The 9,430-nt window shown below is 42.9% G+C and overlaps 1 protein-coding gene across 1 annotated transcript in view; it reads left to right on the top strand.

Annotated features, from left to right (window-relative positions):
- The first annotated feature begins 255 nt into the window (after positions 1-255).
- MEGF10 (multiple EGF like domains 10) overlaps positions 256-9,430 on the top strand; it is a 178,669-nt gene continuing 169,494 nt past the window's right edge. The window contains exon 1 of the mRNA XM_061422913.1: positions 256-983. The gene's annotated coding sequence lies outside the window, so the exon portion shown is untranslated. The remainder of the gene's footprint in view (positions 984-9,430) is intronic.

Here is a 9,430-nt window from a genome sequence, read left to right as displayed (position 1 = left end):
CACAGATAGGGAAAAGCGTTTTCATCCTTATCGCTTTTCGTCTTTGGGTCTCTTGGGGTCTCCCTGGAGAGTCGGCAGAGGGAGCCATTCCCCAAGAAATCTCCGCCCGGGAAGTCTTAGCTGGCCTGGAGGGATTTTGCTGCTGGCCCGTGGAGTTCTCTCTCCGCTCCGCCTCGTAAATCTGACTCTCTCACCCCACGCCCCACCTCTCCAACCACTTAGTTGCTGCAGCGAACACTTTTGTACCGCTAGTCACTCCTCCCTTCTATGTCCCGCGGTTGCGCTCCCTCCCTGGCACCGCTGGGGACGTGCCATCCCCTCCTGCTGGTTGCTCGGGTGCTGTCCCCACTTCCCCCAATCTTCACAGGGGCTCCAGAACCTCTGGGGACTTTGACACTGGGGCCCTGAGAGTGAATTGGGACTCAGACGGGCACTCTCTCCGCTACCCCTTGGTAAACCCCACGAGGTAACCCCAAGGTGTGCCAGTTTAGTAGCCAGACTATTGGCGCAGTCTCTTCGGGCGGTGGAAGCCGCTCAGGACAGGGACAACCCGCGATCGGGGCGCAGGAACTGGGCCGGGAGGATCCTGCAGATCACACTAAGGACTGCCCGCCGCGCCCAGAGACCCCCGCCCCCCAGCAGTCTCTGTCCCGGCGGCAGCAGCTGCAGCAGCGGCAACTGCTCGCATCCCGCGCCAGGCTCGGGTTACTCCCCTCCTCCTTCAGCATCTCGGGCCAGACGGAAAAACCTGACTCAAGTTTGCAGCGAGTACTTTCTCGGTACGCGAAACCGGGGGTCTGGAAACGCACTCAGACCCGTCTTCGTTCCCGAGCCTCTAAGCCTGAACCAAGACTCCGAAGTATCGCTCTTTTGGGGACGCTGCTCGGAACCGAGCTGCGCCTTTTGGAACAGATTCTGTTTCTCCGCTGGCGCTGCGTCAAAACCCGGGGGAAAGTGTTGGGCTGTGAATCTCAGGATCTCGGGTAAGAGTTGGGCAAACTCCCTTCTGGCAGCCGCCGGACCTTGGCCGGATTGGGGGCAGATTTTCCTTAGCCAGGATACCCCGGGTGCCCCGTGAGGTGGGGCAAGATGGGCTCGGTCTGGCTTGTTTACTGGTTTCCAGGGTTTATTGTTAGTGTTTGGATTTGGTCTTGTACCGGGAGCTGGGTAGAACTTCTTGGAGTATTTTTCGTGAGATGCCCCCCTTACGCATCTTATTTTGCATAATTTCTGCCTTTGTATTTCCTTGTTTGTGTTGGTTCTCTGTTGACCAGTGTCATAGATGTGTGTAGGGAGATTTGGGGAGACTGGGAATGAAACAGTTTTGGCGGGGTCCTTGCTGTCAGGTCCACTTTGCTTGTCCTCTGGGATCTTGTTTTCTAAACTTCTTTTTCTCCAGGACTTGCTATTCAGATTGTGTGGTCGGAGTGGAATGTTCCCTCCTCCTGTGTTCTCACGGTCTTTTAGGGGGCATCAGGATCACAGGCTGGGTGACTGAAGGCCTCTCTTACCTGTTTGAATACCTGGTACCTCAGGGGATGTTGGGAAGGGCGGTTCTTCCAGCCATGTGTGAAAGTGTTAGTGGCTCAGTCGTGTCTGACTCTTTTGCCGCTCCATGGAAGGTAGCCCGCCAGGCTCCTCTGTCCATGGGATTCTTCAGACAAGAGTACTGGAGTGGGATGCCATTTCCTCCTCCAGTATAGTTACTATGCAAAGAGCTATCTCCTGTTGGTCTTTTTAATTCCTTGGATCTAGGACTTTTAGCCCTGGTTTAAGAAAGTATTTTGTCTTTCTTTCTGGAAATGAGTGATACCACGGAGTAAATGAAATGTAGTGACAACTTTGATACTTCTTTAGAAAATATCCCCACAGGAGAATCCAAATTCTTCAGGGAGAGTTAAAGTTTGAGATTTTATTATTCCTAAAATGGGCTTCCCTGGCCTTTCTCCTTTATATTCTGAGCCTCACTTTGTGTATAGTCTTCACTGTATGTGATGTTTCACTTCTTATGGATGAAAAGACCGGATCATTTTTCTGATGTGAACACTCCAAGAGGTCAGCTTGCAGGGTACTTTTTGCTGTGCTGCTCTGAGGTCAGAGTGTTCAATAGAGGGGATGCTCTGGGACCTGGGGGCCTGGGGGAAACCACTAACTCTGCCACTATCCAGTTGTATGATTTGGGGTATTACTTAACCTTTCTCTCCTCAGCTGCAAAGTCAGAAAAATCATAACAATGCTCATACCAGAGGGCAGTTCAAAGGATTAAATAAGTTAATGTGTGTGTGGAATGCTAACATGCCTGGCAATAGTAAGCACATATTAGCTGTTATTAGCATCATCATCATCATTATTATTCTAACAGTGTTAACTCGTATAGTGATGATATAGTTTTTGTTAGTTATCAGTAAGTGTTAGCCATTCTTTCTGTTTGGATGAACTTTGAAAACTGTGCTCATGTAGGCTTCATTCCCACCTAGAATGTGATGCGTTGTCAAACTTTGCTCCGACATGGTCTTTGTATTGCTTCCTGCTGGGGCTTGTTTAGAGGAAAGGTGCAAATTGCAGGGCTGGGGTTTGTAGAGGACGGGTCATGGTTGAGTGTCAAAAGGTGCTTGGGACAGGTTAGCAGGTGGGAGGTGTACACTCAGTTTACAACCTGTAAACTATAGTGCCTTAAAAACTTGTTGGATTACTATGCATCCTTAAACCTATTTTTTTTAAGAGTGTCAAATCATTTGTTCAATAAATATTTATCAAGCATCTATTACAGTTCAAGCACTGTTCTAGGTTCTATATTATTTAAATTTGTGTGCTTCATTTTAGAAATGGAAAAGCACAAGTATTTGCTTTATGCCTACCCCCTGCCCAGACACACACACACACAAACACGTTTAGAACTTCATGTGGCATTATTACTCTATAAATTAAGTCTCTAACACTTTTTAGCTCTAATGATTTCAATACCTGTTAAAATGAAGAGCTTATATCACTGAGGGATTGAACAAAATATGCAATATAAACCTCTAGAAGGGCACTTTTCCCATTAGCTTCATCATGTGTGGGGAGATAGGGAAAGAACTGGGTAATCTCTGGTGTTCCTCTGGCTCTAACATCCTTAAATTAGCTGCCTTAGTTCATTGGTGGTTGTTTTTTGAATATCCTCTTTTTCTTTTAACTTTTGTTTTAGGTTCATAAGTTATGTCACTTACTTCATTCCATGTCAGTCAAAGTGAATAATGACACTGCTAATAAAAAAAGAAAAGCATTTGACTCTGCTTGTATTTCATCAGCTATTCTCAGATGTATATCAAAAACATAGAGGAGGACTTGTTAAAAGTATTAGATGGACCTGTGAGAAACTGCTAAAATTTGACCATTTTTGACCCTGGTAAAATTGTGATTTCATGTATTTCTACCGAATATAAATCCGTGCTCCCTCCTCTTGGATTCAGGTGCAGTAAGTCCTGGGTGAGATGTGAAAAGTCTGCAGTTTTACAAGTTCCCCAGATGGTTCTAATACTAACCCAAGCTTGCACGTGCTCATTTAGCAACCGCCGATTTACTTTCCTCATGATTGTTTAATAGAGTATTTGTAAAATACACATCTGATCGTGTCATTTCCTTATTTAATAATCTTTGGCAAGTCCTCAGATGGTGTCGTCAGTGTCACCTGGGTACTTATTGAAAAATGCAGATTCTGGAGCTTCACCCCACATGTAAGGGCCAGAAATCTGCTTTTGAGCAGATCCCCAAATGAATCTTATAGAGGTGACCTCAAATCACATTTGGAGAAACACTGACTTATGGCATAAAGCCTAACCTCTTAATACCATACATAAGACCAACTTGGCATCATCTTCTTAGGTTACTTCTCTGCTACCCTGTGCTTCAGCCTTTCGGCCCCATTGATGTTGATCTTGTTACTATTTCTTAAAGAATGCATTGCCTCATTCACTCCTCGCTGTGTATGCTTTTCCCTCTGCAGGAAATGTCTTTTCTCCTCTTTTTGGTCTAACTAACTTCTTACTACCTACTCATCCTTCAAGATGCAGTTTAATTAAGACGTTTCCTGTGGAGCTTTTCCTAGTTATTTTACATAAACAGTGGTATCTCATGTGATTAATATTCTGCTTTGTGGATAATTTTAATATAGCATCTCTCATACTGTGTCAACTCTGTTACCTGAATTATTTTCCAACTGATTGGTGAGTTTATCATTCCTTATTCTGAGCCTCTATCCAAATGACTGGCACATAGTAATTTCCTAAAAAATACCTAAAGAATGTGGAGGAAGGATGAATGAATGAATGAATGAATGCATTTGACTTTTGATTGACACATCAAGGGTTTGAGTTAGTCAGACTGTGGACAAGCCATTCACGAATTCACAATTTGGCTAGACAGAGTCTACAAAGTTAATAACATAAAGTGGAAAAAGGACAAGATAGAATATCCTAAGAAGATTTATGAAACACCAGATGCCCCTGAATTAATGTTGTAAGTTCAAAACTGTATTCGTATTATGATTCAAGAGCTGAATTTATCATACCTTTGAGATAGTTTTGGTTGTGAATGTCAGGGCGCTGTAGTGGTTTACCCTGTGCTTTTTAGTCTATAGAACACCTTTCCATTTGTTTTTATATTTGATCAGAAACATGGTGACTCATTCAGTATTGTTTTTCTTACTTAAGTAGAGTAGGATGCAGTCCTAAAAACAGGTTCAAAGGTTGTGCAAAATCTTACATGTTATAGGGGATGCTGGGCCTAGAGAGAAAAACATATTATAAATTTTTAATTACATCTTGCCACTTAAGACACACTATTCAGTGTTTTCTTCTTTTTCTTTTTTTAAGTGCTCTTTAATTTTGATATTTCCTCCTGTTTGAGTCCCAGTTAACTTGTTCAAATTAAATAAGTACCTGATTCAGACTAAAGATTTGCCATTTGGGGCATGCCTAATAACTTCCATCTTCATTTCACATATTAAGTTTATGAGACAAAGTCTTCTTATAATTATGATTATGCTTTTAATTTTTTCACTTCCCACTCATTTTTTGTAATAATGGAAATATGTAATACTATTTTAACAAATGAACAAATTGCAGGGTCATGACAAAGATGGTGATGCTTCAAAAACCGAACTTTTAGCTCATGGGCAGCACCACCATAAAATAAACAACAAAGCAATGTTCATTCATAGGTTGATGTAAGAGATTTCCACTGACATAGAGCAGGAAGGTAGGAGCATCAAAGAATGAATTACAAATATCCAAATTCTTTGGACTTCAAACAAAGCAGTATTAAGAACTGCCTTGGCTCTCATTTTGTCAAGGATGTGTACCCAGTATTTCATTAACAATATTAGCTTTAAGAATTAAAACAGGACTCATTGGCTTCTGTTAAGTCTTCTTTTTCAATTGTTTCCAGTATTAACTTTTTCTGCCTTAATTTAAGCTTGCATCTGGCTGTACTTTCATAAGTCTCTTAACTGATCTCCTAATCTCTTTATTTATTCATTCATTCATTTATTCCCTCTCTCTGAATTTCCCAAGATTTTATATTTATCTCAACTCCCTTTTCTTCCCAATTTAAGATTATTTTTCACTATAATCATTCTCCTTTTCAAAATAGTTTTTGCAGAAGATGAATGTATAGAACTTAATAAAAGGATTTCTTATACTATCAGGAAAAACTAAGATGCAAACCAATGTTATTCTCCTTGATACAACTTTATTTGTAAAACTGCAGGTCACCCTGCGGCTTCTATTTGATGACGTATACTTTGTGCCATTAGCCAGTCTGGAAAGTGTGAATGTGATAATATATCCTGTCATTATGGATGTTCATTACTAGTGATTTCCTCTCATTTCATTTCCAATGATTTATACTCCTAGATAAAGAAACTATGTAAAGCATTTTAACCACTTCAATTTCCTATTCAGAGGGCAATAAATGGTACCATCCCCCTCTTCCCAAGACAAAGAAACACAGTATTTCAGTATAGAAAGCCTCATCTTGATACATGTGTGCACAGGATTGGGAGCAAGGAGGCCCCATCTAGAGTGTGACTGCTAAAGCTAAAACTCCAGTACTTTGGCCACCTCATGCGAGAAGACTTGACTCATTGGAAAAGAGCTGACGCTGGGAGGGATTGGGGGCAGGAGGAGAAGGGGACGACAGAGGATGAGATAGCTGGATGGCATCACTGACTCTTTGGACGTGAGTCTGAATGAACTCTGGGAGCTGGTGATGGACAGGGAGGCCTGGCGTGCTGCGATTCATGGGGTCGCAAAGAGTCAGACATGACTGAGCGACTGAACTGAACTGAACTGAACTGAGCACTTTGTCCTTGACATCCTGTCCGAGCTGGCTGAGCTGCATAGACTGGCTTAGTTCTAGAACCTCGCCACAGATGATCATTCCCGTGATGAGTCTTTGAAATACCTTCTAGTAAAGGATCATGCTTGTCTTTTAAAAAAATATGGCAAATTGAAAATCAAAACCCCACAAATTTAGTTTGTTTCACACAGAACAAAATAAAAGTATGAAATCTTTGTTTTGGGTCTAGAGGATTAATTCCACAATCAAGACGAAAACTTTCGATTATCTACTCCCACTGATATTTTGTGAAGGATACTTCATTTTTTTTCTTTTTTTTTTGCACAAGGAATCAGTGATAAAATGTGACTTTTGTTCTGTGAGAAAGTAATTAGAGTGAGTTTTATTTTGCCTCCATCAGATGTGTGTTTGGTGTATATAGGACATAGGGATACACACTATGTGTAAGTACCAAGATATTTGCCTTAAAAAATAGATGACAAAACGGCAGTGACGGTTTAAAGCTGGGTGTAGTGAGGGCCTGGTGTGCAGTTCTGAGAGCTGCTCTCGAGGGCTTATCCTAGAGAGAGGGCTGTGTGCTCACCAGAGGCATCCTGACAGTGCGGGGCCTTGAAGGAGAAGACTTGAGTGAATGAGGCATTTTATACAGGGAAGTGTAAACACATGGCCGCAGGGATTTGTAAGACACCTTTAAGCAATAGCGACTAAACCATCCCATAGGAGTAATGAGTTAACATTTGAGAACTGTTTTACAACGACCACGTCTGGGACTATAGGACTGGATTCTCCCTGCTTCCACAACACTTCTGTGCACTTAAGGGGCCCCTCACATTATACTGCAATTATTTTATTATATAAACCCAGTGTGCGTTAGGGCACCCTATTGAGAGTCAAGTAAAAATTGAGCCCCTGTTCCATGAGAAGGTATGAAATGAGAAAACCGTTCTTTCAGCCATTGTAGAGCTTCTTCGGGGGTGTGGATGGAGACAGGACTTAAGTTTCTTCTAAGATCATCTAGATCTGAATTCGTATTTTCCTTTAAGAAGTTTAATTTAGGGATGACCTTGCCACACCACTGGACTTTTAGCATGAGGTCATCAGCCCAACCATGGATATCACTTCATATCTACTTCATTTCATACAATATCACCAAACATTCAACTCTAAGTGGCTGACTTTTAAGGCTGAAAACTATGGAGGAAATTCCCATCTTAAAACTTTGAACTAAATATGCAACATGCTCGCTTGTTGTCATCTGTTCAGCCCACCACTGGAGCTTTCTCACGGCTCATCCTTTGCTGAAGGTGCAGCCTCTGCCAGCTTGCGTCAGCACCTCCTTTTATTCTCCCCTTATCTCCCTCTTCTTCCTCCTTGCTGTTCCTACCTCCAACTTCCTATTATCTTCTCAACAGTCATTATTATTAGTTTTTAACTTTCCTGTCTCATTCCCCACATTACTTGGTGCCCTCATTTTTCTCATCTCTCTCCTCCCAGTCATTTCTCCTCACATGAAGACTGGATCACCACAGTGTGAAGTACATGCTGTTTCAATATCCGAGCTCCTGTGTGTTCCTTGAACTGATAGGTGTGCAAAATCAGGCCATCAGCGAGGTGAGAAATGCTTGAGGCCTCTGCTTTCAAAGTTTAGGGGCTTAAGAATCACTGGCAGATACTGGCTTACCTCTAATTTTGATTTAGTAGGGGTGCAGTGGAGCCCAGGGCTGGGTATTTTTTAGTACTGTGGACGTCCCCCATGTCTCAGTGGTAAAGAATCTGTCTGCAATGCAGAAGATGCAGGAGATGCGAGTTTGATCCCTGGGTTAGTAAGAAGGAGGAAGAAATGGCAACCCACTCCAGTATTCTTGCCTGGAGAATCCCATGGACAGAGGAGCCTGGCAGACTACAGTCCATAGGGTTGCAAAGAGTCGGACATGACTGAGCACACACTTGCAGGCAGGTGTGCCGTGTGGGGCCCAGGGCTGTGTATTTTTTAGTATATGTGCTGCCGAAGTGAGCACGGGGATGGGTGTTTCTGGCAGGGTCTTCTGACACAGGTGGTCTGTGGGTATGCTAATAATCCTTGTTAGGGCTGTATTGCTCCAAAGGCACAAATGTTCTTTCCTTTTCTTTTCTCTTCATTTCTAATATTTAGTGACTTGGTCAGAGGGGGTCGGAGAGAATAGCTGGTCTGTGAGAACCCGTGCCTCTCCGTCTCTGCTAGGAGGGACAATGGCTGTAACACAACGCCGTTCATGTGACAGCCGGAGAAAGGAGCCCATTGTTCAGGGCTTGGCTGATGCTCCATTCCTCTCTGGCCAGCCATCCAACTGAGCTTGGTAGCCCCAAGGAAACAGACACACTTGAATCAGAGAGACAAAGAAAGGAGGTCAAGGCCTTCCACAGTTAAACTACTTGAAGCAATGTGTCAGATGTAGGATTTGGGAAAGAAGAAAGTGATTTTGTGGAAGCATCATTAATCTGCTGGTTTGGGGGTATGAGACATGGCATTAAGATCATCTCGGGTGGCGCAGTGGTAAAGAATTTGCCTGCCAAGGCAGGAGACACAGGAGATGCAGTTTTGATGCCTGGGTTGGGAAGATCCCCTGGAGAAGGAACTGGCAACTCACTCCAGTATTCTTGCCTGGGAAATCCCATGGACAGAGGAGCCTGGGGAGCTACAGTCCATGGGGTCACAAAGTGTCTGACATGACTGAGCAACTGGGCACACATGATATGGCATTAAAGGGACACAAGTCTGTTAGAAGCCCCAGCTGATATCTGGCCAAAGAAGAGTTGTTTCCTGCTATACCCAGTGACTTCTCTTATGGAAAGATTTTATTATTGATTTTAAAAATGTGAGATGTTCCTCACATCTCACATGATTTGAGGATATCATATAGGCAAAGGTACATTTCTGGGCCTCTTTTCCCCAGCTTCATCAAAGACAAGAATCTGATCTGACCTAAATAAGGCCTCTGATTTCAGAGAATGATTCTTTATTCTGTGGTATGGTCACCATGTGTATGATGTATTAAAATTTTCTCTCTAAATCTAGATTCAGATGTTAGTTTAGAAGCTGAGAATCTTGTGA

This window comes from Bos javanicus, chromosome 7, assembly GCF_032452875.1.
Source record: "Bos javanicus breed banteng chromosome 7, ARS-OSU_banteng_1.0, whole genome shotgun sequence".
Lineage (NCBI taxonomy): Eukaryota > Metazoa > Chordata > Mammalia > Artiodactyla > Bovidae > Bos > Bos javanicus.
Note: the sequence above shows the minus strand (reverse complement) of the source record. Positions and strands in the feature narration are given on the sequence as shown.